This window comes from Phyllobates terribilis, unplaced genomic scaffold, assembly GCF_046119375.1.
Source record: "Phyllobates terribilis strain yellow unplaced genomic scaffold, ASM4611937v1 Scaffold_196__1_contigs__length_3587587, whole genome shotgun sequence".
NCBI lineage: Eukaryota > Metazoa > Chordata > Amphibia > Anura > Dendrobatidae > Phyllobates > Phyllobates terribilis.
In genome coordinates this window covers 3,408,687-3,436,083 of record NW_027362956.1, presented here as the reverse complement: position 1 = coordinate 3,436,083, position 27,397 = coordinate 3,408,687, and the positions used below count along the sequence as shown (strand labels likewise).

The 27,397-nt window shown below is 44.7% G+C and overlaps 18 non-coding genes across 18 annotated transcripts; all 18 read right to left on the bottom strand.

The window, feature by feature from the left end:
• Window positions 1-596: 596 nt before the first annotated feature.
• On the bottom strand, window positions 597-787 carry LOC141213371 (U2 spliceosomal RNA). Its single transcript, XR_012282874.1, has one exon. It is a non-coding gene; the product is annotated as a U2 spliceosomal RNA (small nuclear RNA).
• Window positions 788-1,907: 1,120 nt separating this feature from the next.
• LOC141213370 (U2 spliceosomal RNA) lies at window positions 1,908-2,098 on the bottom strand. Its single transcript, XR_012282873.1, has one exon. It is a non-coding gene; the product is annotated as a U2 spliceosomal RNA (small nuclear RNA).
• Window positions 2,099-3,219: 1,121 nt separating this feature from the next.
• On the bottom strand, window positions 3,220-3,410 carry LOC141213452 (U2 spliceosomal RNA). The gene has a single exon (XR_012282954.1). It is a non-coding gene; the product is annotated as a U2 spliceosomal RNA (small nuclear RNA).
• Window positions 3,411-4,530: 1,120 nt separating this feature from the next.
• On the bottom strand, window positions 4,531-4,721 carry LOC141213369 (U2 spliceosomal RNA). The gene has a single exon (XR_012282872.1). It is a non-coding gene; the product is annotated as a U2 spliceosomal RNA (small nuclear RNA).
• Window positions 4,722-5,843: 1,122 nt separating this feature from the next.
• On the bottom strand, window positions 5,844-6,034 carry LOC141213497 (U2 spliceosomal RNA). The gene has a single exon (XR_012282997.1). It is a non-coding gene; the product is annotated as a U2 spliceosomal RNA (small nuclear RNA).
• Window positions 6,035-7,157: 1,123 nt separating this feature from the next.
• On the bottom strand, window positions 7,158-7,348 carry LOC141213368 (U2 spliceosomal RNA). Its single transcript, XR_012282871.1, has one exon. It is a non-coding gene; the product is annotated as a U2 spliceosomal RNA (small nuclear RNA).
• Window positions 7,349-8,468: 1,120 nt separating this feature from the next.
• On the bottom strand, window positions 8,469-8,659 carry LOC141213367 (U2 spliceosomal RNA). The gene has a single exon (XR_012282870.1). It is a non-coding gene; the product is annotated as a U2 spliceosomal RNA (small nuclear RNA).
• A 1,123-nt stretch (window positions 8,660-9,782) lies between these two features.
• On the bottom strand, window positions 9,783-9,973 carry LOC141213366 (U2 spliceosomal RNA). Its single transcript, XR_012282869.1, has one exon. It is a non-coding gene; the product is annotated as a U2 spliceosomal RNA (small nuclear RNA).
• A 1,123-nt stretch (window positions 9,974-11,096) lies between these two features.
• LOC141213365 (U2 spliceosomal RNA) lies at window positions 11,097-11,287 on the bottom strand. The gene has a single exon (XR_012282868.1). It is a non-coding gene; the product is annotated as a U2 spliceosomal RNA (small nuclear RNA).
• Window positions 11,288-12,411: 1,124 nt separating this feature from the next.
• On the bottom strand, window positions 12,412-12,602 carry LOC141213364 (U2 spliceosomal RNA). Its single transcript, XR_012282867.1, has one exon. It is a non-coding gene; the product is annotated as a U2 spliceosomal RNA (small nuclear RNA).
• Window positions 12,603-13,724: 1,122 nt separating this feature from the next.
• Window positions 13,725-13,915, bottom strand: LOC141213493 (U2 spliceosomal RNA). The gene has a single exon (XR_012282993.1). It is a non-coding gene; the product is annotated as a U2 spliceosomal RNA (small nuclear RNA).
• A 1,122-nt stretch (window positions 13,916-15,037) lies between these two features.
• Window positions 15,038-15,228, bottom strand: LOC141213485 (U2 spliceosomal RNA). The gene has a single exon (XR_012282985.1). It is a non-coding gene; the product is annotated as a U2 spliceosomal RNA (small nuclear RNA).
• A 1,122-nt stretch (window positions 15,229-16,350) lies between these two features.
• LOC141213362 (U2 spliceosomal RNA) lies at window positions 16,351-16,541 on the bottom strand. Its single transcript, XR_012282865.1, has one exon. It is a non-coding gene; the product is annotated as a U2 spliceosomal RNA (small nuclear RNA).
• Window positions 16,542-17,662: 1,121 nt separating this feature from the next.
• Window positions 17,663-17,853, bottom strand: LOC141213361 (U2 spliceosomal RNA). Its single transcript, XR_012282864.1, has one exon. It is a non-coding gene; the product is annotated as a U2 spliceosomal RNA (small nuclear RNA).
• A 1,119-nt stretch (window positions 17,854-18,972) lies between these two features.
• Window positions 18,973-19,163, bottom strand: LOC141213360 (U2 spliceosomal RNA). Its single transcript, XR_012282863.1, has one exon. It is a non-coding gene; the product is annotated as a U2 spliceosomal RNA (small nuclear RNA).
• A 1,122-nt stretch (window positions 19,164-20,285) lies between these two features.
• LOC141213489 (U2 spliceosomal RNA) lies at window positions 20,286-20,476 on the bottom strand. The gene has a single exon (XR_012282989.1). It is a non-coding gene; the product is annotated as a U2 spliceosomal RNA (small nuclear RNA).
• A 1,119-nt stretch (window positions 20,477-21,595) lies between these two features.
• Window positions 21,596-21,786, bottom strand: LOC141213358 (U2 spliceosomal RNA). The gene has a single exon (XR_012282862.1). It is a non-coding gene; the product is annotated as a U2 spliceosomal RNA (small nuclear RNA).
• Window positions 21,787-22,907: 1,121 nt separating this feature from the next.
• On the bottom strand, window positions 22,908-23,099 carry LOC141213527 (U2 spliceosomal RNA). Its single transcript, XR_012283025.1, has one exon. It is a non-coding gene; the product is annotated as a U2 spliceosomal RNA (small nuclear RNA).
• Between the last annotated feature and the right edge of the window lie 4,298 nt (window positions 23,100-27,397).

The window sequence follows — 27,397 nt, the reverse complement described above, 5'->3', positions numbered from 1 at the left end:
AATGCCACAGACTAATCAACCAAACTTTTTGGGTTGGTTTCTCTTTTATAGTCTGCAGGCATTAAATGAAAGAAGTCAGTGTTCCAGCAGAGGGAGACAACGTTTCAGAAAAGGCATTGTAGCAAACCAAAAAAGAAATTTTAAGCGCAGCAGAGTAACCAGCTCACATACCTGTTAGCTCAGGTGAGTTTAAAAGGCTGCTGTTGATAACAAGGGCATTTGCTAAATAGATGGTGTGTGTGCAACAATATACTGAAAGGTCAATTATATTGTGCAGCTTATCTCACCACCTGTAGTTATTTAGGTGAAAGCTCCAAAATGCTTGCCTAATATGTCTGTTTATCCAAAAGGAAGTATAGAGGGAGAGCTAGATAGATAGCATTGCATTACATTACATTACATGGCAATGCAATGCACAGTTGCTGAAGTTGAACCAAAATGAGCTTGTCATCTGGCTTCTGCAACTTTTAACATGAAAAATCCAATGAGGAGAAGAAAAGCAAAGCCAAAGAGTCCATCCCAAAATCCGACAAACAAGCAAAATGAACAAAAAGCATTGAATTCAATTCTTTCTGATTTTAGAAACTGCATTAAAGAAGGGGTGCACCGGTCCTGGAGATACTGCAATACCAGGTCAATGCGTGGAGTGGACAGAGCAAGCTCTTTTTCCATCTCCCTGTTCTAAAAATCCATTTAATATATGGTCCCCAGATAGGGGACGTATCAGATATTAAACTGATAAGAACAGATACTACACTTGATCTTAGCCAAAAGGCCGAGAAGCGATAACCAGAATTGGTTTCCGACTACGGTGCCACCCAAGGATTCTGAAAAGTCCATTTGTGGAGATGGCCACCTGGACTCCCGTTAAGAAGACATGCTGTCAACCTCTAGATCCCTCACATGCCTGAAATTTTCGGCTTGCTGCTGCTGCAATCCACGCGTTTTAGATCTGCATAACTCCACCTCTTTTAGCACAGTACCCTCAACCCCCGGCTGTTCCCACCCGCCTCAACACCGTTGGAAGGGAGGAGAACCAATTAAGGCGGGGGGGGGGTGGAACGAGCAGCTGTCTACCCTTAGCAGGAGGGTTGCTGATTAATTACCTCTCCTGCTGCTGCTGCTGCTGGCTGTCCAGCAGCAGACTGAAGGTGGCTGCTGCTGTGCGCAGGTATATAAAGGCTCAGAGCCTATTATGACACGCGCAGCCAGCGTTCCATTGCCACATTCCGTCTACTGCAGGCGGGATACCTGGATGGCTGAATGTCACTGAGAAGCTCACAGAGACCGCCATAAGCAACAGTTTAAAAGAATGCCACAGACTAATCAACCAAACTTTTTGGGTTGGTTTCTCTTTTATAGTCTGCAGGCATTAAATGAAAGAAGTCAGTGTTCCAGCAGAGGGAGACAACGTTTCAGAAAAGGCATTGTAGCAAACCAAAAAAGAAATTTTAAGCGCAGCAGAGTAACCAGCTCACATACCTGTTAGCTCAGGTGAGTTTAAAAGGCTGCTGTTGATAACAAGGGCATTTGCTAAATAGATGGTGTGTGTGCAACAATATACTGAAAGGTCAATTATATTGTGCAGCTTATCTCACCACCTGTGGTTATTTAGGTGAAAGCTCCAAAATGCTTGCCTAATATGTCTGTTTATCCAAAAGGAAGTATAGAGGGAGAGCTAGATAGATAGCATTGCATTACATTACATTACATGGCAATGCAATGCACAGTTGCTGAAGTTGAACCAAAATGAGCTTGTCATCTGGCTTCTGCAACTTTTAACATGAAAAATCCAATGAGGAGAAGAAAAGCAAAGCCAAAGAGTCCATCCCAAAATCCGACAAACAAGCAAAATGAACAAAAAGCATTGAATTCAATTCTTTCTGATTTTAGAAACTGCATTAAAGAAGGGGTGCACCGGTCCTGGAGATACTGCAATACCAGGTCAATGCGTGGAGTGGACAGAGCAAGCTCTTTTTCCATCTCCCTGTTCTAAAAATCCATTTAATATATGGTCCCCAGATAGGGGACGTATCAGATATTAAACTGATAAGAACAGATACTACACTTGATCTTAGCCAAAAGGCCGAGAAGCGATAACCAGAATTGGTTTCCGACTACGGTGCCACCCAAGGATTCTGAAAAGTCCATTTGTGGAGATGGCCACCTGGACTCCCGTTAAGAAGACATGCTGTCAACCTCTAGATCCCTCACATGCCTGCACTTTTCGGCTTGCTGCTGCTGCAATCCACGCGTTTTAGATCTGCATAACTCCACCTCTTTTAGCACAGTACCCTCAACCCCCGGCTGTTCCCACCCGCCTCAACACCGTTGGAAGGGAGGAGAACCAATTAAGGCGGGGGGGGGGGTGGAACGAGCAGCTGTCTACCCTTAGCAGGAGGGTTGCTGATTAATTACCTCTCCTGCTGCTGCTGCTGCTGGCTGTCCAGCAGCAGACTGAAGGTGGCTGCTGCTGTGCGCAGGTATATAAAGGCTCAGAGCCTATTATGACACGCGCAGCCAGCGTTCCATTGCCACATTCCGTCTACTGCAGGCGGGATACCTGGATGGCTGAATGTCACTGAGAAGCTCACAGAGACCGCCATAAGCAACAGTTTAAAAGAATGCCACAGACTAATCAACCAAACTTTTTGGGTTGGTTTCTCTTTTATAGTCTGCAGGCATTAAATGAAAGAAGTCAGTGTTCCAGCAGAGGGAGACAACGTTTCAGAAAAGGCATTGTAGCAAACCAAAAAAGAAATTTTAAGCGCAGCAGAGTAACCAGCTCACATACCTGTTAGCTCAGGTGAGTTTAAAAGGCTGCTGTTGATAACAAGGGCATTTGCTAAATAGATGGTGTGTGTGCAACAATATACTGAAAGGTCAATTATATTGTGCAGCTTATCTCACCACCTGTGGTTATTTAGGTGAAAGCTCCAAAATGCTTGCCTAATATGTCTGTTTATCCAAAAGGAAGTATAGAGGGAGAGCTAGATAGATAGCATTGCATTACATTACATTACATGGCAATGCAATGCACAGTTGCTGAAGTTGAACCAAAATGAGCTTGTCATCTGGCTTCTGCAACTTTTAACATGAAAAATCCAATGAGGAGAAGAAAAGCAAAGCCAAAGAGTCCATCCCAAAATCCGACAAACAAGCAAAATGAACAAAAAGCATTGAATTCAATTCTTTCTGATTTTAGAAACTGCATTAAAGAAGGGGTGCACCGGTCCTGGAGATACTGCAATACCAGGTCAATGCGTGGAGTGGACAGAGCAAGCTCTTTTTCCATCTCCCTGTTCTAAAAATCCATTTAATATATGGTCCCCAGATAGGGGACGTATCAGATATTAAACTGATAAGAACAGATACTACACTTGATCTTAGCCAAAAGGCCGAGAAACGATAACCAGAATTGGTTTCCGACTACGGTGCCACCCAAGGATTCTGAAAAGTCCATTTGTGGAGATGGCCACCTGGACTCCCGTTAAGAAGACATGCTGTCAACCTCTAGATCCCTCACATGCCTGCACTTTTCGGCTTGCTGCTGCTGCAATCCACGCGTTTTAGATCTGCATAACTCCACCTCTTTTAGCACAGTACCCTCAACCCCCGGCTGTTCCCACCCGCCTCAACACCGTTGGAAGGGAGGAGAACCAATTAAGGCGGGGGGGGGGTGGAACGAGCAGCTGTCTACCCTTAGCAGGAGGGTTGCTGATTAATTACCTCTCCTGCTGCTGCTGCTGCTGGCTGTCCAGCAGCAGACTGAAGGTGGCTCCTGCTGTGCGCAGATATATAAAGGCTCAGAGCCTATTATGACACGCGCAGCCAGCGTTCCATTGCCACATTCCGTCTACTGCAGGCGGGATACCTGGATGGCTGAATGTCACTGAGAAGCTCACAGAGACCGCCATAAGCAACAGTTTAAAAGAATGCCACAGACTAATCAACCAAACTTTTTGGGTTGGTTTCTCTTTTATAGTCTGCAGGCATTAAATGAAAGAAGTCAGTGTTCCAGCAGAGGGAGACAACGTTTCAGAAAAGGCATTGTAGCAAACCAAAAAAGAAATTTTAAGCGCAGCAGAGTAACCAGCTCACATACCTGTTAGCTCAGGTGAGTTTAAAAGGCTGCTGTTGATAACAAGGGCATTTGCTAAATAGATGGTGTGTGTGCAACAATATACTGAAAGGTCAATTATATTGTGCAGCTTATCTCACCACCTGTGGTTATTTAGGTGAAAGCTCCAAAATGCTTGCCTAATATGTCTGTTTATCCAAAAGGAAGTATAGAGGGAGAGCTAGATAGATAGCATTGCATTACATTACATTACATGGCAATGCAATGCACAGTTGCTGAAGTTGAACCAAAATGAGCTTGTCATCTGGCTTCTGCAACTTTTAACATGAAAAATCCAATGAGGAGAAGAAAAGCAAAGCCAAAGAGTCCATCCCAAAATCCGACAAACAAGCAAAATGAACAAAAAGCATTGAATTCAATTCTTTCTGATTTTAGAGACTGCATTAAAGAAGGGGTGCACCGGTCCTGGAGATACTGCAATACCAGGTCAATGCGTGGAGTGGACAGAGCAAGCTCTTTTTCCATCTCCCTGTTCTAAAAATCCATTTAATATATGGTCCCCAGATAGGGGACGTATCAGATATTAAACTGATAAGAACAGATACTACACTTGATCTTAGCCAAAAGGCCGAGAAGCGATAACCAGAATTGGTTTCCGACTACGGTGCCACCCAAGGATTCTGAAAAGTCCATTTGTGGAGATGGCCACCTGGACTCCCGTTAAGAAGACATGCTGTCAACCTCTAGATCCCTCACATGCCTGCACTTTTCGGCTTGCTGCTGCTGCAATCCACGCGTTTTAGATCTGCATAACTCCACCTCTTTTAGCACAGTACCCTCAACCCCCGGCTGTTCCCACCCGCCTCAACACCGTTGGAAGGGAGGAGAACCAATTAAGGCGGGGGGGGGGGGTGGAACGAGCAGCTGTCTACCCTTAGCAGGAGGGTTGCTGATTAATTACCTCTCCTGCTGCTGCTGCTGCTGGCTGTCCAGCAGCAGACTGAAGGTGGCTGCTGCTGTGCGCAGGTATATAAAGGCTCAGAGCCTATTATGACACGCGCAGCCAGCGTTCCATTGCCACATTCCGTCTACTGCAGGCGGGATACCTGGATGGCTGAATGTCACTGAGAAGCTCACAGAGACCGCCATAAGCAACAGTTTAAAAGAATGCCACAGACTAATCAACCAAACTTTTTGGGTTGGTTTCTCTTTTATAGTCTGCAGGCATTAAATGAAAGAAGTCAGTGTTCCAGCAGAGGGAGACAACGTTTCAGAAAAGGCATTGTAGCAAACCAAAAAAGAAATTTTAAGCGCAGCAGAGTAACCAGCTCACATACCTGTTAGCTCAGGTGAGTTTAAAAGGCTGCTGTTGATAACAAGGGCATTTGCTAAATAGATGGTGTGTGTGCAACAATATACTGAAAGGTCAATTATATTGTGCAGCTTATCTCACCACCTGTGGTTATTTAGGTGAAAGCTCCAAAATGCTTGCCTAATATGTCTGTTTATCCAAAAGGAAGTATAGAGGGAGAGCTAGATAGATAGCATTGCATTACATTACATTACATGGCAATGCAATGCACAGTTGCTGAAGTTGAACCAAAATGAGCTTGTCATCTGGCTTCTGCAACTTTTAACATGAAAAATCCAATGAGGAGAAGAAAAGCAAAGCCAAAGAGTCCATCCCAAAATCCGACAAACAAGCAAAATGAACAAAAAGCATTGAATTCAATTCTTTCTGATTTTAGAAACTGCATTAAAGAAGGGGTGCACCGGTCCTGGAGATACTGCAATACCAGGTCATTGCGTGGAGTGGACAGAGCAAGCTCTTTTTCCATCTCCCTGTTCTAAAAATCCATTTAATATATGGTCCCCAGATAGGGGATGTATCAGATATTAAACTGATAAGAACAGATACTACACTTGATCTTAGCCAAAAGGCCGAGAAGCGATAACCAGAATTGGTTTCCGACTACGGTGCCACCCAAGGATTCTGAAAAGTCCATTTGTGGAGATGGCCACCTGGACTCCCGTTAAGAAGACATGCTGTCAACCTCTAGATCCCTCACATGCCTGCACTTTTCGGCTTGCTGCTGCTGCAATCCACGCGTTTTAGATCTGCATAACTCCACCTCTTTTAGCACAGTACCCTCAACCCCCGGCTGTTCCCACCCGCCTCAACACCGTTGGAAGGGAGGAGAACCAATTAAGGCGGGGGGGGGGGGGTGGAACGAGCAGCTGTCTACCCTTAGCAGGAGGGTTGCTGATTAATTACCTCTCCTGCTGCTGCTGCTGCTGGCTGTCCAGCAGCAGACTGAAGGTGGCTGCTGCTGTGCGCAGGTATATAAAGGCTCAGAGCCTATTATGACACGCGCAGCCAGCGTTCCATTGCCACATTCCGTCTACTGCAGGCGGGATACCTGGATGGCTGAATGTCACTGAGAAGCTCACAGAGACCGCCATAAGCAACAGTTTAAAAGAATGCCACAGACTAATCAACCAAACTTTTTGGGTTGGTTTCTCTTTTATAGTCTGCAGGCATTAAATGAAAGAAGTCAGTGTTCCAGCAGAGGGAGACAACGTTTCAGAAAAGGCATTGTAGCAAACCAAAAAAGAAATTTTAAGCGCAGCAGAGTAACCAGCTCACATACCTGTTAGCTCAGGTGAGTTTAAAAGGCTGCTGTTGATAACAAGGGCATTTGCTAAATAGATGGTGTGTGTGCAACAATATACTGAAAGGTCAATTATATTGTGCAGCTTATCTCACCACCTGTAGTTATTTAGGTGAAAGCTCCAAAATGCTTGCCTAATATGTCTGTTTATCCAAAAGGAAGTATAGAGGGAGAGCTAGATAGATAGCATTGCATTACATTACATTACATGGCAATGCAATGCACAGTTGCTGAAGTTGAACCAAAATGAGCTTGTCATCTGGCTTCTGCAACTTTTAACATGAAAAATCCAATGAGGAGAAGAAAAGCAAAGCCAAAGAGTCCATCCCAAAATCCGACAAACAAGCAAAATGAACAAAAAGCATTGAATTCAATTCTTTCTGATTTTAGAAACTGCATTAAAGAAGGGGTGCACCGGTCCTGGAGATACTGCAATACCAGGTCAATGCGTGGAGTGGACAGAGCAAGCTCTTTTTCCATCTCCCTGTTCTAAAAATCCATTTAATATATGGTCCCCAGATAGGGGACGTATCAGATATTAAACTGATAAGAACAGATACTACACTTGATCTTAGCCAAAAGGCCGAGAAGCGATAACCAGAATTGGTTTCCGACTACGGTGCCACCCAAGGATTCTGAAAAGTCCATTTGTGGAGATGGCCACCTGGACTCCCGTTAAGAAGACATGCTGTCAACCTCTAGATCCCTCACATGCCTGCACTTTTCGGCTTGCTGCTGCTGCAATCCACGCGTTTTAGATCTGCATAACTCCACCTCTTTTAGCACAGTACCCTCAACCCCCGGCTGTTCCCACCCGCCTCAACACCGTTGGAAGGGAGGAGAACCAATTAAGGCGGGGGGGGGGTGGAACGAGCAGCTGTCTACCCTTAGCAGGAGGGTTGCTGATTAATTACCTCTCCTGCTGCTGCTGCTGCTGGCTGTCCAGCAGCAGACTGAAGGTGGCTGCTGCTGTGCGCAGGTATATAAAGGCTCAGAGCCTATTATGACACGCGCAGCCAGCGTTCCATTGCCACATTCCGTCTACTGCAGGCGGGATACCTGGATGGCTGAATGTCACTGAGAAGCTCACAGAGACCGCCATAAGCAACAGTTTAAAAGAATGCCACAGACTAATCAACCAAACTTTTTGGGTTGGTTTCTCTTTTATAGTCTGCAGGCATTAAATGAAAGAAGTCAGTGTTCCAGCAGAGGGAGACAACGTTTCAGAAAAGGCATTGTAGCAAACCAAAAAAGAAATTTTAAGCGCAGCAGAGTAACCAGCTCACATACCTGTTAGCTCAGGTGAGTTTAAAAGGCTGCTGTTGATAACAAGGGCATTTGCTAAATAGATGGTGTGTGTGCAACAATATACTGAAAGGTCAATTATATTGTGCAGCTTATCTCACCACCTGTAGTTATTTAGGTGAAAGCTCCAAAATGCTTGCCTAATATGTCTGTTTATCCAAAAGGAAGTATAGAGGGAGAGCTAGATAGATAGCATTGCATTACATTACATTACATGGCAATGCAATGCACAGTTGCTGAAGTTGAACCAAAATGAGCTTGTCATCTGGCTTCTGCAACTTTTAACATGAAAAATCCAATGAGGAGAAGAAAAGCAAAGCCAAAGAGTCCATCCCAAAATCCGACAAACAAGCAAAATGAACAAAAAGCATTGAATTCAATTCTTTCTGATTTTAGAAACTGCATTAAAGAAGGGGTGCACCGGTCCTGGAGATACTGCAATACCAGGTCAATGCGTGGAGTGGACAGAGCAAGCTCTTTTTCCATCTCCCTGTTCTAAAAATCCATTTAATATATGGTCCCCAGATAGGGGACGTATCAGATATTAAACTGATAAGAACAGATACTACACTTGATCTTAGCCAAAAGGCCGAGAAGCGATAACCAGAATTGGTTTCCGACTACGGTGCCACCAAAGGATTCTGAAAAGTCCATTTGTGGAGATGGCCACCTGGACTCCCGTTAAGAAGACATGCTGTCAACCTCTAGATCCCTCACATGCCTGCACTTTTCGGCTTGCTGCTGCTGCAATCCACGCGTTTTAGATCTGCATAACTCCACCTCTTTTAGCACAGTACCCTCAACCCCCGGCTGTTCCCACCCGCCTCAACACCGTTGGAAGGGAGGAGAACCAATTAAGGCGGGGGGGGGGGGGTGGAACGAGCAGCTGTCTACCCTTAGCAGGAGGGTTGCTGATTAATTACCTCTCCTGCTGCTGCTGCTGCTGGCTGTCCAGCAGCAGACTGAAGGTGGCTGCTGCTGTGCGCAGGTATATAAAGGCTCAGAGCCTATTATGACACGCGCAGCCAGCGTTCCATTGCCACATTCCGTCTACTGCAGGCGGGATACCTGGATGGCTGAATGTCACTGAGAAGCTCACAGAGACCGCCATAAGCAACAGTTTAAAAGAATGCCACAGACTAATCAACCAAACTTTTTGGGTTGGTTTCTCTTTTATAGTCTGCAGACATTAAATGAAAGAAGTCAGTGTTCCAGCAGAGGGAGACAACGTTTCAGAAAAGGCATTGTAGCAAACCAAAAAAGAAATTTTAAGCGCAGCAGAGTAACCAGCTCACATACCTGTTAGCTCAGGTGAGTTTAAAAGGCTGCTGTTGATAACAAGGGCATTTGCTAAATAGATGGTGTGTGTGCAACAATATACTGAAAGGTCAATTATATTGTGCAGCTTATCTCACCACCTGTAGTTATTTAGGTGAAAGCTCCAAAATGCTTGCCTAATATGTCTGTTTATCCAAAAGGAAGTATAGAGGGAGAGCTAGATAGATAGCATTGCATTACATTACATTACATGGCAATGCAATGCACAGTTGCTGAAGTTGAACCAAAATGAGCTTGTCATCTGGCTTCTGCAACTTTTAACATGAAAAATCCAATGAGGAGAAGAAAAGCAAAGCCAAAGAGTCCATCCCAAAATCCGACAAACAAGCAAAATGAACAAAAAGCATTGAATTCAATTCTTTCTGATTTTAGAAACTGCATTAAAGAAGGGGTGCACCGGTCCTGGAGATACTGCAATACCAGGTCAATGCGTGGAGTGGACAGAGCAAGCTCTTTTTCCATCTCCCTGTTCTAAAAATCCATTTAATATATGGTCCCCAGATAGGGGACGTATCAGATATTAAACTGATAAGAACAGATACTACACTTGATCTTAGCCAAAAGGCCGAGAAGCGATAACCAGAATTGGTTTCCGACTACGGTGCCACCCAAGGATTCTGAAAAGTCCATTTGTGGAGATGGCCACCTGGACTCCCGTTAAGAAGACATGCTGTCAACCTCTAGATCCCTCACATGCCTGCACTTTTCGGCTTGCTGCTGCTGCAATCCACGCGTTTTAGATCTGCATAACTCCACCTCTTTTAGCACAGTACCCTCAACCCCCGGCTGTTCCCACCCGCCTCAACACCGTTGGAAGGGAGGAGAACCAATTAAGGCGGGGGGGGGGGGGTGGAACGAGCAGCTGTCTACCCTTAGCAGGAGGGTTGCTGATTAATTACCTCTCCTGCTGCTGCTGCTGCTGGCTGTCCAGCAGCAGACTGAAGGTGGCTGCTGCTGTGCGCAGGTATATAAAGGCTCAGAGCCTATTATGACACGCGCAGCCAGCGTTCCATTGCCACATTCCGTCTACTGCAGGCGGGATACCTGGATGGCTGAATGTCACTGAGAAGCTCACAGAGACCGCCATAAGCAACAGTTTAAAAGAATGCCACAGACTAATCAACCAAACTTTTTGGGTTGGTTTCTCTTTTATAGTCTGCAGGCATTAAATGAAAGAAGTCAGTGTTCCAGCAGAGGGAGACAACGTTTCAGAAAAGGCATTGTAGCAAACCAAAAAAGAAATTTTAAGCGCAGCAGAGTAACCAGCTCACATACCTGTTAGCTCAGGTGAGTTTAAAAGGCTGCTGTTGATAACAAGGGCATTTGCTAAATAGATGGTGTGTGTGCAACAATATACTGAAAGGTCAATTATATTGTGCAGCTTATCTCACCACCTGTAGTTATTTAGGTGAAAGCTCCAAAATGCTTGCCTAATATGTCTGTTTATCCAAAAGGAAGTATAGAGGGAGAGCTAGATAGATAGCATTGCATTACATTACATTACATGGCAATGCAATGCACAGTTGCTGAAGTTGAACCAAAATGAGCTTGTCATCTGGCTTCTGCAACTTTTAACATGAAAAATCCAATGAGGAGAAGAAAAGCAAAGCCAAAGAGTCCATCCCAAAATCCGACAAACAAGCAAAATGAACAAAAAGCATTGAATTCAATTCTTTCTGATTTTAGAAACTGCATTAAAGAAGGGGTGCACCGGTCCTGGAGATACTGCAATACCAGGTCAATGCGTGGAGTGGACAGAGCAAGCTCTTTTTCCATCTCCCTGTTCTAAAAATCCATTTAATATATGGTCCCCAGATAGGGGACGTATCAGATATTAAACTGATAAGAACAGATACTACACTTGATCTTAGCCAAAAGGCCGAGAAGCGATAACCAGAATTGGTTTCCGACTACGGTGCCACCCAAGGATTCTGAAAAGTCCATTTGTGGAGATGGCCACCTGGACTCCCGTTAAGAAGACATGCTGTCAACCTCTAGATCCCTCACATGCCTGCACTTTTCGGCTTGCTGCTGCTGCAATCCACGCGTTTTAGATCTGCATAACTCCACCTCTTTTAGCACAGTACCCTCAACCCCCGGCTGTTCCCACCCGCCTCAACACCGTTGGAAGGGAGGAGAACCAATTAAGGCGGGGGGGGGGGGGGTGGAACGAGCAGCTGTCTACCCTTAGCAGGAGGGTTGCTGATTAATTACCTCTCCTGCTGCTGCTGCTGCTGGCTGTCCAGCAGCAGACTGAAGGTGGCTGCTGCTGTGCGCAGGTATATAAAGGCTCAGAGCCTATTATGACACGCGCAGCCAGCGTTCCATTGCCACATTCCGTCTACTGCAGGCGGGATACCTGGATGGCTGAATGTCACTGAGAAGCTCACAGAGACCGCCATAAGCAACAGTTTAAAAGAATGCCACAGACTAATCAACCAAACTTTTTGGGTTGGTTTCTCTTTTATAGTCTGCAGGCATTAAATGAAAGAAGTCAGTGTTCCAGCAGAGGGAGACAACGTTTCAGAAAAGGCATTGTAGCAAACCAAAAAAGAAATTTTAAGCGCAGCAGAGTAACCAGCTCACATACCTGTTAGCTCAGGTGAGTTTAAAAGGCTGCTGTTGATAACAAGGGCATTTGCTAAATAGATGGTGTGTGTGCAACAATATACTGAAAGGTCAATTATATTGTGCAGCTTATCTCACCACCTGTAGTTATTTAGGTGAAAGCTCCAAAATGCTTGCCTAATATGTCTGTTTATCCAAAAGGAAGTATAGAGGGAGAGCTAGATAGATAGCATTGCATTACATTACATTACATGGCAATGCAATGCACAGTTGCTGAAGTTGAACCAAAATGAGCTTGTCATCTGGCTTCTGCAACTTTTAACATGAAAAATCCAATGAGGAGAAGAAAAGCAAAGCCAAAGAGTCCATCCCAAAATCCGACAAACAAGCAAAATGAACAAAAAGCATTGAATTCAATTCTTTCTGATTTTAGAAACTGCATTAAAGAAGGGGTGCACCGGTCCTGGAGATACTGCAATACCAGGTCAATGCGTGGAGTGGACAGAGCAAGCTCTTTTTCCATCTCCCTGTTCTAAAAATCCATTTAATATATGGTCCCCAGATAGGGGACGTATCAGATATTAAACTGATAAGAACAGATACTACACTTGATCTTAGCCAAAAGGCCGAGAAGCGATAACCAGAATTGGTTTCCGACTACGGTGCCACCCAAGGATTCTGAAAAGTCCATTTGTGGAGATGGCCACCTGGACTCCCGTTAAGAAGACATGCTGTCAACCTCTAGATCCCTCACATGCCTGCACTTTTCGGCTTGCTGCTGCTGCAATCCACGCGTTTTAGATCTGCATAACTCCACCTCTTTTAGCACAGTACCCTCAACCCCCGGCTGTTCCCACCCGCCTCAACACCGTTGGAAGGGAGGAGAACCAATTAAGGCGGGGGGGGGGGGTGGAACGAGCAGCTGTCTACCCTTAGCAGGAGGGTTGCTGATTAATTACCTCTCCTGCTGCTGCTGCTGCTGGCTGTCCAGCAGCAGACTGAAGGTGGCTGCTGCTGTGCGCAGGTATATAAAGGCTCAGAGCCTATTATGACACGCGCAGCCAGCGTTCCATTGCCACATTCCGTCTACTGCAGGCGGGATACCTGGATGGCTGAATGTCACTGAGAAGCTCACAGAGACCGCCATAAGCAACAGTTTAAAAGAATGCCACAGACTAATCAACCAAACTTTTTGGGTTGGTTTCTCTTTTATAGTCTGCAGGCATTAAATGAAAGAAGTCAGTGTTCCAGCAGAGGGAGACAACGTTTCAGAAAAGGCATTGTAGCAAACCAAAAAAGAAATTTTAAGCGCAGCAGAGTAACCAGCTCACATACCTGTTAGCTCAGGTGAGTTTAAAAGGCTGCTGTTGATAACAAGGGCATTTGCTAAATAGATGGTGTGTGTGCAACAATATACTGAAAGGTCAATTATATTGTGCAGCTTATCTCACCACCTGTAGTTATTTAGGTGAAAGCTCCAAAATGCTTGCCTAATATGTCTGTTTATCCAAAAGGAAGTATAGAGGGAGAGCTAGATAGATAGCATTGCATTACATTACATTACATGGCAATGCAATGCACAGTTGCTGAAATCGAACCAAAATGAGCTTGTCATCTGGCTTCTGCAACTTTTAACATGAAAAATCCAATGAGGAGAAGAAAAGCAAAGCCAAAGAGTCCATCCCAAAATCCGACAAACAAGCAAAATGAACAAAAAGCATTGAATTCAGTTCTTTCTGATTTTAGAAACTGCATTAAAGAAGGGGTGCACCGGTCCTGGAGATACTGCAATACCAGGTCAATGCGTGGAGTGGACAGAGCAAGCTCTTTTTCCATCTCCCTGTTCTAAAAATCCATTTAATATATGGTCCCCAGATAGGGGACGTATCAGATATTAAACTGTTAAGAACAGATACTACACTTGATCTTAGCCAAAAGGCCGAGAAGCGATAACCAGAATTGGTTTCCGACTACGGTGCCACCCAAGGATTCTGAAAAGTCCATTTGTGGAGATGGCCACCTGGACTCCCGTTAAGAAGACATGCTGTCAACCTCTAGATCCCTCACATGCCTGCACTTTTCGGCTTGCTGCTGCTGCAATCCACGCGTTTTAGATCTGCATAACTCCACCTCTTTTAGCACAGTACCCTCAACCCCCGGCTGTTCCCACCCGCCTCAACACCGTTGGAAGGGAGGAGAACCAATTAAGGCGGGGGGGGGGGGTGGAACGAGCAGCTGTCTACCCTTAGCAGGAGGGTTGCTGATTAATTACCTCTCCTGCTGCTGCTGCTGCTGGCTGTCCAGCAGCAGACTGAAGGTGGCTGCTGCTGTGCGCAGGTATATAAAGGCTCAGAGCCTATTATGACACGCGCAGCCAGCGTTCCATTGCCACATTCCGTCTACTGCAGGCGGGATACCTGGATGGCTGAATGTCACTGAGAAGCTCACAGAGACCGCCATAAGCAACAGTTTAAAAGAATGCCACAGACTAATCAACCAAACTTTTTGGGTTGGTTTCTCTTTTATAGTCTGCAGGCATTAAATGAAAGAAGTCAGTGTTCCAGCAGAGGGAGACAACGTTTCAGAAAAGGCATTGTAGCAAACCAAAAAAGAAATTTTAAGCGCAGCAGAGTAACCAGCTCACATACCTGTTAGCTCAGGTGAGTTTAAAAGGCTGCTGTTGATAACAAGGGCATTTGCTAAATAGATGGTGTGTGTGCAACAATATACTGAAAGGTCAATTATATTGTGCAGCTTATCTCACCACCTGTAGTTATTTAGGTGAAAGCTCCAAAATGCTTGCCTAATATGTCTGTTTATCCAAAAGGAAGTATAGAGGGAGAGCTAGATAGATAGCATTGCATTACATTACATTACATGGCAATGCAATGCACAGTTGCTGAAGTTGAACCAAAATGAGCTTGTCATCTGGCTTCTGCAACTTTTAACATGAAAAATCCAATGAGGAGAAGAAAAGCAAAGCCAAAGAGTCCATCCCAAAATCCGACAAACAAGCAAAATGAACAAAAAGCATTGAATTCAATTCTTTCTGATTTTAGAAACTGCATTAAAGAAGGGGTGCACCGGTCCTGGAGATACTGCAATACTAGGTCAATGCGTGGAGTGGACAGAGCAAGCTCTTTTTCCATCTCCCTGTTCTAAAAATCCATTTAATATATGGTCCCCAGATAGGGGACGTATCAGATATTAAACTGATAAGAACAGATACTACACTTGATCTTAGCCAAAAGGCCGAGAAGCGATAACCAGAATTGGTTTCCGACTACGGTGCCACCCAAGGATTCTGAAAAGTCCATTTGTGGAGATGGCCACCTGGACTCCCGTTAAGAAGACATGCTGTCAACCTCTAGATCCCTCACATGCCTGCACTTTTCGGCTTGCTGCTGCTGCAATCCACGCGTTTTAGATCTGCATAACTCCACCTCTTTTAGCACAGTACCCTCAACCCCCGGCTGTTCCCACCCGCCTCAACACCGTTGGAAGGGAGGAGAACCAATTAAGGCGGGGGGGGGGGGTGGAACAAGCAGCTGTCTACCCTTAGCAGGAGGGTTGCTGATTAATTACCTCTCCTGCTGCTGCTGCTGCTGGCTGTCCAGCAGCAGACTGAAGGTGGCTGCTGCTGTGCGCAGGTATATAAAGGCTAAGAGCCTATTATGACACGCGCAGTAAGCGTTCCATTGCCACATTCCGTCTACTGCAGGCGGGATACCTGGATGGCTGAATGTCACTGAGAAGCTCACAGAGACCGCCATAAGCAACAGTTTAAAAGAATGCCACAGACTAATCAACCAAACTTTTTGGGTTGGTTTCTCTTTTATAGTCTGCAGGCATTAAATGAAAGAAGTCAGTGTTCCAGCAGAGGGAGACAACGTTTCAGAAAAGGCATTGTAGCAAACCAAAAAAGAAATTTTAAGCGCAGCAGAGTAACCAGCTCACATACCTGTTAGCTCAGGTGAGTTTAAAAGGCTGCTGTTGATAACAAGGGCATTTGCTAAATAGATGGTGTGTGTGCAACAATATACTGAAAGGTCAATTATATTGTGCAGCTTATCTCACCACCTGTAGTTATTTAGGTGAAAGCTCCAAAATGCTTGCCTAATATGTCTGTTTATCCAAAAGGAAGTATAGAGGGAGAGCTAGATAGATAGCATTGCATTACATTACATTACATGGCAATGCAATGCACAGTTGCTGAAGTTGAACCAAAATGAGCTTGTCATCTGGCTTCTGCAACTTTTAACATGAAAAATCCAATGAGGAGAAGAAAAGCAAAGCCAAAGAGTCCATCCCAAAATCCGACAAACAAGCAAAATGAACAAAAAGCATTGAATTCAATTCTTTCTGATTTTAGAAACTGCATTAAAGAAGGGGTGCACCGGTCCTGGAGATACTGCAATACCAGGTCAATGCGTGGAGTGGACAGAGCAAGCTCTTTTTCCATCTCCCTGTTCTAAAAATCCATTTAATATATGGTCCCCAGATAGGGGACGTATCAGATATTAAACTGATAAGAACAGATACTACACTTGATCTTAGCCAAAAGGCCGAGAAGCGATAACCAGAATTGGTTTCCGACTACGGTGCCACCCAAGGATTCTGAAAAGTCCATTTGTGGAGATGGCCACCTGGACTCCCGTTAAGAAGACATGCTGTCAACCTCTAGATCCCTCACATGCCTGCACTTTTCGGCTTGCTGCTGCTGCAATCCACGCGTTTTAGATCTGCATAACTCCACCTCTTTTAGCACAGTACCCTCAACCCCCGGCTGTTCCCACCCGCCTCAACACCGTTGGAAGGGAGGAGAACCAATTAAGGCGGGGGGGGGGGTGGAACGAGCAGCTGTCTACCCTTAGCAGGAGGGTTGCTGATTAATTACCTCTCCTGCTGCTGCTGCTGCTGGCTCTCCAGCAGCAGACTGAAGGTGGCTGCTGCTGTGCGCAGGTATATAAAGGCTCAGAGCCTATTATGACACGCGCAGCCAGCGTTCCATTGCCACATTCCGTCTACTGCAGGCGGGATACCTGGATGGCTGAATGTCACTGAGAAGCTCACAGAGACCGCCATAAGCAACAGTTTAAAAGAATGCCACAGACTAATCAACCAAACTTTTTGGGTTGGTTTCTCTTTTATAGTCTGCAGGCATTAAATGAAAGAAGTCAGTGTTCCAGCAGAGGGAGACAACGTTTCAGAAAAGGCATTGTAGCAAACCAAAAAAGAAATTTTAAGCGCAGCAGAGTAACCAGCTCACATACCTGTTAGCTCAGGTGAGTTTAAAAGGCTGCTGTTGATAACAAGGGCATTTGCTAAATAGATGGTGTGTGTGCAACAATATACTGAAAGGTCAATTATATTGTGCAGCTTATCTCACCACCTGTAGTTATTTAGGTGAAAGCTCCAAAATGCTTGCCTAATATGTCTGTTTATCCAAAAGGAAGTATAGAGGGAGAGCTAGATAGATAGCATTGCATTACATTACATTACATGGCAATGCAATGCACAGTTGCTGAAGTTGAACCAAAATGAGCTTGTCATCTGGCTTCTGCAACTTTTAACATGAAAAATCCAATGAGGAGAAGAAAAGCAAAGCCAAAGAGTCCATCCCAAAATCCGACAAACAAGCAAAATGAACAAAAAGCATTGAATTCAATTCTTTCTGATTTTAGAAACTGCATTAAAGAAGGGGTGCACCGGTCCTGGAGATACTGCAATACCAGGTCAATGCGTGGAGTGGACAGAGCAAGCTCTTTTTCCATCTCCCTGTTCTAAAAATCCATTTAATATATGGTCCCCAGATAGGGGACGTATCAGATATTAAACTGATAAGAACAGATACTACACTTGATCTTAGCCAAAAGGCCGAGAAGCGATAACCAGAATTGGTTTCCGACTACGGTGCCACCCAAGGATTCTGAAAAGTCCATTTGTGGAGATGGCCACCTGGACTCCCGTTAAGAAGACATGCTGTCAACCTCTAGATCCCTCACATGCCTGCACTTTTCGGCTTGCTGCTGCTGCAATCCACGCGTTTTAGATCTGCATAACTCCACCTCTTTTAGCACAGTACCCTCAACCCCCGGCTGTTCCCATCCGCCTCAACACCGTTGGAAGGGAGGAGAACCAATTAAGGCGGGGGGGGGTGGAACGAGCAGCTGTCTACCCTTAGCAGGAGGGTTGCTGATTAATTACCTCTCCTGCTGCTGCTGCTGCTGGCTGTCCAGCAGCAGACTGAAGGTGGCTGCTGCTGTGCGCAGGTATATAAAGGCTCAGAGCCTATTATGACACGCGCAGCCAGCGTTCCATTGCCACATTCCGTCTACTGCAGGCGGGATACCTGGATGGCTGAATGTCACTGAGAAGCTCACAGAGACCGCCATAAGCAACAGTTTAAAAGAATGCCACAGACTAATCAACCAAACTTTTTGGGTTGGTTTCTCTTTTATAGTCTGCAGGCATTAAATGAAAGAAGTCAGTGTTCCAGCAGAGGGAGACAACGTTTCAGAAAAGGCATTGTAGCAAACCAAAAAAGAAATTTTAAGCGCAGCAGAGTAACCAGCTCACATACCTGTTAGCTCAGGTGAGTTTAAAAGGCTGCTGTTGATAACAAGGGCATTTGCTAAATAGATGGTGTGTGTGCAACAATATACTGAAAGGTCAATTATATTGTGCAGCTTATCTCACCACCTGTAGTTATTTAGGTGAAAGCTCCAAAATGCTTGCCTAATATGTCTGTTTATCCAAAAGGAAGTATAGAGGGAGAGCTAGATAGATAGCATTGCATTACATTACATTACATGGCAATGCAATGCACAGTTGCTGAAGTTGAACCAAAATGAGCTTGTCATCTGGCTTCTGCAACTTTTAACATGAAAAATCCAATGAGGAGAAGAAAAGCAAAGCCAAAGAGTCCATCCCAAAATCCGACAAACAAGCAAAATGAACAAAAAGCATTGAATTCAATTCTTTCTGATTTTAGAAACTGCATTAAAGAAGGGGTGCACCGGTCCTGGAGATACTGCAATACCAGGTCAATGCGTGGAGTGGACAGAGCAAGCTCTTTTTCCATCTCCCTGTTCTAAAAATCCATTTAATATATGGTCCCCAGATAGGGGACGTATCAGATATTAAACTGATAAGAACAGATACTACACTTGATCTTAGCCAAAAGGCCGAGAAGCGATAACCAGAATTGGTTTCCGACTACGGTGCCACCCAAGGATTCTGAAAAGTCCATTTGTGGAGATGGCCACCTGGACTCCCGTTAAGAAGACATGCTGTCAACCTCTAGATCCCTCACATGCCTGCACTTTTCGGCTTGCTGCTGCTGCAATCCACGCGTTTTAGATCTGCATAACTCCACCTCTTTTAGCACAGTACCCTCAACCCCCGGCTGTTCCCACCCGCCTCAACACCGTTGGAAGGGAGGAGAACCAATTAAGGTGGGGGGGGGGGGTGGAACGAGCAGCTGTCTACCCTTAGCAGGAGGGTTGCTGATTAATTACCTCTCCTGCTGCTGCTGCTGCTGGCTGTCCAGCAGCAGACTGAAGGTGGCTGCTGCTGTGCGCAGGTATATAAAGGCTCAGAGCCTATTATGACACGCGCAGCCAGCGTTCCATTGCCACATTCCGTCTACTGCAGGCGGGATACCTGGATGGCTGAATGTCACTGAGAAGCTCACAGAGACCGCCATAAGCAACAGTTTAAAAGAATGCCACAGACTAATCAACCAAACTTTTTGGGTTGGTTTCTCTTTTATAGTCTGCAGGCATTAAATGAAAGAAGTCAGTGTTCCAGCAGAGGGAGACAACGTTTCAGAAAAGGCATTGTAGCAAACCAAAAAAGAAATTTTAAGCGCAGCAGAGTAACCAGCTCACATACCTGTTAGCTCAGGTGAGTTTAAAAGGCTGCTGTTGATAACAAGGGCATTTGCTAAATAGATGGTGTGTGTGCAACAATATACTGAAAGGTCAATTATATTGTGCAGCTTATCTCACCACCTGTAGTTATTTAGGTGAAAGCTCCAAAATGCTTGCCTAATATGTCTGTTTATCCAAAAGGAAGTATAGAGGGAGAGCTAGATAGATAGCATTGCATTACATTACATTACATGGCAATGCAATGCACAGTTGCTGAAGTTGAACCAAAATGAGCTTGTCATCTGGCTTCTGCAACTTTTAACATGAAAAATCCAATGAGGAGAAGAAAAGCAAAGCCAAAGAGTCCATCCCAAAATCCGACAAACAAGCAAAATGAACAAAAAGCATTGAATTCAATTCTTTCTGATTTTAGAAACTGCATTAAAGAAGGGGTGCACCGGTCCTGGAGATACTGCAATACCAGGTCAATGCGTGGAGTGGACAGAGCAAGCTCTTTTTCCATCTCCCTGTTCTAAAAATCCATTTAATATATGGTCCCCAGATAGGGGACGTATCAGATATTAAATTGATAAGAACAGATACTACACTTGATCTTAGCCAAAAGGCCGAGAAGCGATAACCAGAATTGGTTTCCGACTACGGTGCCACCCAAGGATTCTGAAAAGTCCATTTGTGGAGATGGCCACCTGGACTCCCGTTAAGAAGACATGCTGTCAACCTCTAGATCCCTCACATGCCTGCACTTTTCGGCTTGCTGCTGCTGCAATCCACGCGTTTTAGATCTGCATAACTCCACCTCTTTTAGCACAGTACCCTCAACCCCCGGCTGTTCCCACCCGCCTCAACACCGTTGGAAGGGAGGAGAACCAATTAAGGCGGGGGGGGGTGGAACGAGCAGCTGTCTACCCTTAGCAGGAGGGTTGCTGATTAATTACCTCTCCTGCTGCTGCTGCTGCTGGCTCTCCAGCAGCAGACTGAAGGTGGCTGCTGCTGTACGCAGGTATATAAAGGCTCAGAGCCTATTATGACACGCGCAGCCAGCGTTCCATTGCCACATTCCGTCTACTGCAGGCGGGATACCTGGATGGCTGAATGTCACTGAGAAGCTCACAGAGACCGCCATAAGCAACAGTTTAAAAGAATGCCACAGACTAATCAACCAAACTTTTTGGGTTGGTTTCTCTTTTATAGTCTGCAGGCATTAAATGAAAGAAGTCAGTGTTCCAGCAGAGGGAGACAACGTTTCAGAAAAGGCATTGTAGCAAACCAAAAAAGAAATTTTAAGCGCAGCAGAGTAACCAGCTCACATACCTGTTAGCTCAGGTGAGTTTAAAAGGCTGCTGTTGATAACAAGGGCATTTGCTAAATAGATGGTGTGTGTGCAACAATATACTGAAAGGTCAATTATATTGTGCAGCTTATCTCACCACCTGTAGTTATTTAGGTGAAAGCTCCAAAATGCTTGCCTAATATGTCTGTTTATCCAAAAGGAAGTATAGAGGGAGAGCTAGATAGATAGCATTGCATTACATTACATTACATGGCAATGCAATGCACAGTTGCTGAAGTTGAACCAAAATGAGCTTGTCATCTGGCTTCTGCAACTTTTAACATGAAAAATCCAATGAGGAGAAGAAAAGCAAAGCCAAAGAGTCCATCCCAAAATCCGACAAACAAGCAAAATGAACAAAAAGCATTGAATTCAATTCTTTCTGATTTTAGAAACTGCATTAAAGAAGGGGTGCACCGGTCCTGGAGATACTGCAATACCAGGTCAATGCGTGGAGTGGACAGAGCAAGCTCTTTTTCCATCTCCCTGTTCTAAAAATCCATTTAATATATGGTCCCCAGATAGGGGACGTATCAGATATTAAACTGATAAGAACAGATACTACACTTGATCTTAGCCAAAAGGCCGAGAAGCGATAACCAGAATTGGTTTCCGACTACGGTGCCACCCAAGGATTCTGAAAAGTCCATTTGTGGAGATGGCCACCTGGACTCCCGTTAAGAAGACATGCTGTCAACCTCTAGATCCCTCACATGCCTGCACTTTTCGGCTTGCTGCTGCTGCAATCCACGGGTTTTAGATCTGCATAACTCCACCTCTGTTAGCACAGTACCCTCAACCCCCGGCTGTTCCCACCCGCCTCAACACCGTTGGAAGGGAGGAGAACCAATTAAGGCGGGGGGGGGGGTGGAACGAGCAGCTGTCTACCCTTAGCAGGAGGGTTGCTGATTAATTACCTCTCCTGCTGCTGCTGCTGCTGGCTGTCCAGCAGCAGACTGAAGGTGGCTGCTGCTGTGCGCAGGTATATAAAGGCTCAGAGCCTATTATGACACGCGCAGCCAGCGTTCCATTGCCACATTCCGTCTACTGCAGGCGGGATACCTGGATGGCTGAATGTCACTGAGAAGCTCACAGAGACCGCCATAAGCAACAGTTTAAAAGAATGCCACAGACTAATCAACCAAACTTTTTGGGTTGGTTTCTCTTTTATAGTCTGCAGGCATTAAATGAAAGAAGTCAGTGTTCCAGCAGAGGGAGACAACGTTTCAGAAAAGGCATTGTAGCAAACCAAAAAAGAAATTTTAAGCGCAGCAGAGTAACCAGCTCACATACCTGTTAGCTCAGGTGAGTTTAAAAGGCTGCTGTTGATAACAAGGGCATTTGCTAAATAGATGGTGTGTGTGCAACAATATACTGAAAGGTCAATTATATTGTGCAGCTTATCTCACCACCTGTAGTTATTTAGGTGAAAGCTCCAAAATGCTTGCCTAATATGTCTGTTTATCCAAAAGGAAGTATAGAGGGAGAGCTAGATAGATAGCATTGCATTACATTACATTACATGGCAATGCAATGCACAGTTGCTGAAGTTGAACCAAAATGAGCTTGTCATCTGGCTTCTGCAACTTTTAACATGAAAAATCCAATGAGGAGAAGAAAAGCAAAGCCAAAGAGTCCATCCCAAAATCCGACAAACAAGCAAAATGAACAAAAAGCATTGAATTCAATTCTTTCTGATTTTAGAAACTGCATTAAAGAAGGGGTGCACCGGTCCTGGAGATACTGCAATACCAGGTCAATGCGTGGAGTGGACAGAGCAAGCTCTTTTTCCATCTCCCTGTTCTAAAAATCCATTTAATATATGGTCCCCAGATAGGGGACGTATCAGATATTAAACTGATAAGAACAGATCAGGTTTCAACATATTTTATTAAGTGCTTAAAAGATGGTTTACAATCAAAAACAACAACACAAACAGTACATTATTAAAACACAGAATTCCACCCATAAAAACCCCATATACGATTGGCATCCCTTCTCCCAATACATTTGACATCCCTCAAGTAATAAATATACATCTGGCTAAAAGCAATTTTAAGACAATCCTTCACAGAAATAGCATCACGTTTAAAAAGTAAAATATTGCGTGCCTTCCAAAGGGCGTCTTTAAAACAGTTAATCATACACCAACATATACAATACTGTTGAGGGGTCGGACATTTAAAAAGGCCATATAAAACATATTCATGGTTAAAATCTCTTAAACCGCAAGTCCATTTTAAAAGAATCCCAACTTTGTGCCAAAGTTCCTGTGCAAATGGGCAATTCCACATAAGGTGCAAGGTGGTTTCGTCATAAACACATGAGTCTCTGGGGCATTTTGCTCTGGCCACCAGGCCTCTCCTGTGTTGAAACTCTCTGGTGGGGAGGCACTGGTGGACCACCATCCATGCAATATCCTTATGTCCATTTGCTAAGAATTTCCCGAAGACATTCTTCCAAACTTGCTTCGATCTCTCTTCTGAGAAATTTACTATGGGGGTCACATCTTCATTCCTCCTCAGAAAAGATAAAAGCTTCTTGCGGTCTTTAAAAATGTCCATATTAAAATCACCAAGGCTATAAAATCGAACAGTCTTTTCTAAGATTGCTTGGTGTTTGGGGGGGCATAGTAAAACAGGGGAATTCAACGACAACTTAAACCATCTTTTAAAAATCATCCCACAAGTATATTTTAAAAAATAACTTAGCGCACTATTACCATTAAAATGTTTGAAACAAAAGCAGAAATAATTTAAATACAAATAAATATGTAAGTCGGGGACATCCCTTCCGCCGTTCATTTTATTCTTCCTCATTATTTCTCGCCTTAATTTTTCCATTTTGGAGTTCCATAAAAACATAAAGATCATCCTAGTCATTTTTTTAATTAAAACATCAGAGGGGGGGTACACCATAGCTATATACAGTATGAGGGGTAACAACACTGATTTTATAATTAAAATTTTCCCCTCCATTTTTAGGGACCTCAAACCCCAAAATGATATTTTCTTTGACATTTTTTCTATGACATTCTCCCAGCTTTGAGTTCCCACATTCTCCTCGTTAAAAACAACTCCAAGAATTTTTACATTGTCTCGTTTTATAGTGAGCTGCAGGAGTTGGGCGGTGTCCCAGGATCCCAAAGTCAGACATTCAGATTTATTTAAATTAAGTTTAAAACCGGATGCCTGGGAAAAAAAATCAATGCGCAACACCGCCCTCCGGAGGGAAGCAGGGTCCACACACACAACCGTCACGTCATCCATGTAGCCAAAGACTCTCACATCACTGCCACCTCCGCCAGGAACAGGAACCCCTCTAATCACTTTGTCTTTTCTTATTGCGCTCAGCAGGGGCTCCATGGCGCAGATGAACAGGATGGGCGACAAGGGGCATCCCTGCTTCACTCCGGACTCAAGGGGAACTCCATCTGTTAAAAAGCCATTAAGAGAAATTTGACTAAAACAATTTTTATATAAAATCTTAATACAATTTAAAAGCATATTAGGGATACCCATTCTTTTTAAAACTCTAAAAAGAAATCTATGAGAGACTCTATCGAAAGCTTTTTCAAAATCTAGGGCTAAAAGAGCTACATTTTGACCCCGGTCTCTGGAATACCAAATTACATCCCTTAATACGTTTAAAACCTCTGAAATACTTCTGCCTGGTACACTACATACCTGCTCAGGCCGGATCAGTTTGGCAATGACACTCCTGAGCCGGTCAGCAACCACCTTAGCAAGTACCTTGTAATCAACATTTAGGAGAGTTATGGGTCTCCAATTCGCTAGAGTACAGCGGTCACCTTTTTTATATATCAAAGACACCACTCCTCTCCTCCACGAAAATGGCAACTGTTCAGAAATAAAAACTTCTTTAAAAAGCATAAAAAGGTCCTCTTTTAAAATGTCCCAAAAAGTAAGGTAAAATTCTACAGGTAGTCCGTCACACCCAGGTGCTTTACCCTTAGAGAAACTTTTAAAAACATAAAATAATTCCTCTAAAACAATATCGCGTTCTAAAAACTCCTGGTCTGTAAAATTTAACTTAAAATCGAGATCATTAAGAGCATCAGATAAAAAGGACTCATCTATATACTTTTTACTAAAAAGATGCTTATAAAAGTTAAAAGTAGCATTCAACATTCCCTGCATAGATGTTTCACCCTCTAGATTTGTGATCACTTCTCTTTTATCCATGACTTTTTTGAAGAAGAAGCGAGAGCACTTCTCCCCCTCCTCCAAGTGCTGCACTCTAGAGTTAAAAATAATCTCTTTCCCCTTTGTGTCTATGCAGTTCTGGATTTCAGTTTTTAGGCTAGCAATATCATCTCCCACCTCCACCCCTAGCTCTTTGAATTTAAAAAGTGTTTGTAGTTTGGTGTTAAGATCACTAAAACATCTTTTTTTCTCTCTAGCTTTACGTCTCCCTGCTTTTATAAAAAACATTCTGACTTTTTTTTTCAAATTTTCCCACCAGGTTACCATAGGGGCATCAGAAGGTTTTTGTCGCCGCCAGGCTTGATAGGCTTTACCAAAGTCTTGTCGAATCAGAGGGTCCTCCAGCAGGTAAGTACTTAGACGCCAGAGGCCCCTGTTGACCCTCTGTTCATCCCGGTATTCTAGGTGCACCTCCAAGCCCTTATGGTCAGAAAATATATTTGATGTTAAAACACATTTTACAGGGTTAAAATCATCTGATAGGAAAATAAAATCGATCCTGGAAGACACCCCTCTTCCGGACCACGTATAACCAGGGTCCGTCGGCAGAAGTGACCTCCACGCATCGCATAATTTAAAATCAGTTATAAAATCTTTCAATAGATGACATGACTTATCCAATTTGCGTAAAGGGTCACCCCCCGCTCGTTGTTCACTAGCACAAAGACAATTAAAATCACCCCCTACGATCAGGGGAGATGACCCAGTACAGTACAATGGCAATATCCCAAATAAATTAATTCTCTCTTGCTTATCAGGGGAAGCATAAACATTCATTACACGTAGGGTAAAACCATTAAATTTAAAATGCACTAAAACCACTCTGCCTGGTACTATTTCTGTGACAGCATTTATAGTAATATTTCTCCCACGACAGAGGAAGCCCACCCCCGCTGACTTGTTGTCATTGGAGCCAGACCAGATGGAGGGCCCCAGTCTCCAATCTGTCTTGATGTCATTATAATTTAGTGCATGTTGTATCCCGCATTCCTGTAATAAACATATGTCAAAGTCAGTGGTTTCTAAGTACTTAAATAGAGCAGCCCTACGAACTGGGCTCTTTAATGACCTCACATTCAGTGAGACAAGTCTTAATGTGGGCATTCATAGGTCAGGGTGGTGGATCTTCCATGAGGACACCTGACTCAAAGCCCTGTATGTCAAATTGCTCCAGGACATCCGGGCTAGAGGACCCAAACGACTCGATATTCTGTGAGCCGGCGGTTGCCCCCTCGTAGGTCACGGTTCCCAGCCACATTCCAGGAGACGCTGGGGCTTCGACATTCCGTCTCTTTTTCGGAGCAGACTCCACCAGGTCACTGGTGCAGTCCTCCTCTTCCTCCACCTCCTCCAGGGGGAGAGACTGGTCCATCAGGATAAGATTACCAACACAGATTCCCTGATGTTCGCCACCTAGAAGCAAAGCCCCCTCATCTGGCTGGCTAATCGCCCTGGAAGATCCTGAGGCCATCGCTGCGTGGTCCCCTGTAGCCAACCGCACAGGGACACCACCCTCCAGCCCAACAGGATCGGTATCGGGAACCATCGACACGGAGGATACCCTCCCAGAAGGAGGACCCCTCCGCTCCGGTCCATGCGAGGTCCGCCCATCGTTAAGGGACTTCGATGCAGGGGCCGCCCCAGAGGGGCCTCCGGCTCCCTGCTCCATCCCAGCCTTCTCGCCCTTCGAACCGCCCTCCGACGCCGGCCCGCCAGTGAAGACTGGCGGGCGCATCGGCTCAGCTGCAGAAGATGCAGCTTCTGCGTAGGTCCTGGTCCTGGTCCTGTTGGGGCATCCTCGGAACATGTGCCCCGCCTCACCACAAAGATTGCATTTCCTCCCAGCGGGACAGTCCTTCATTAAATGTCCGTAACAGCTGCAATTATTGCAGCGGTCTACTTTCCTGCCCGTGCAGGACGTTTGGGTATGACCCATTTGTCCACAGTTCCTGCAACATACCGGCATTCCAGGGTAAAATAAG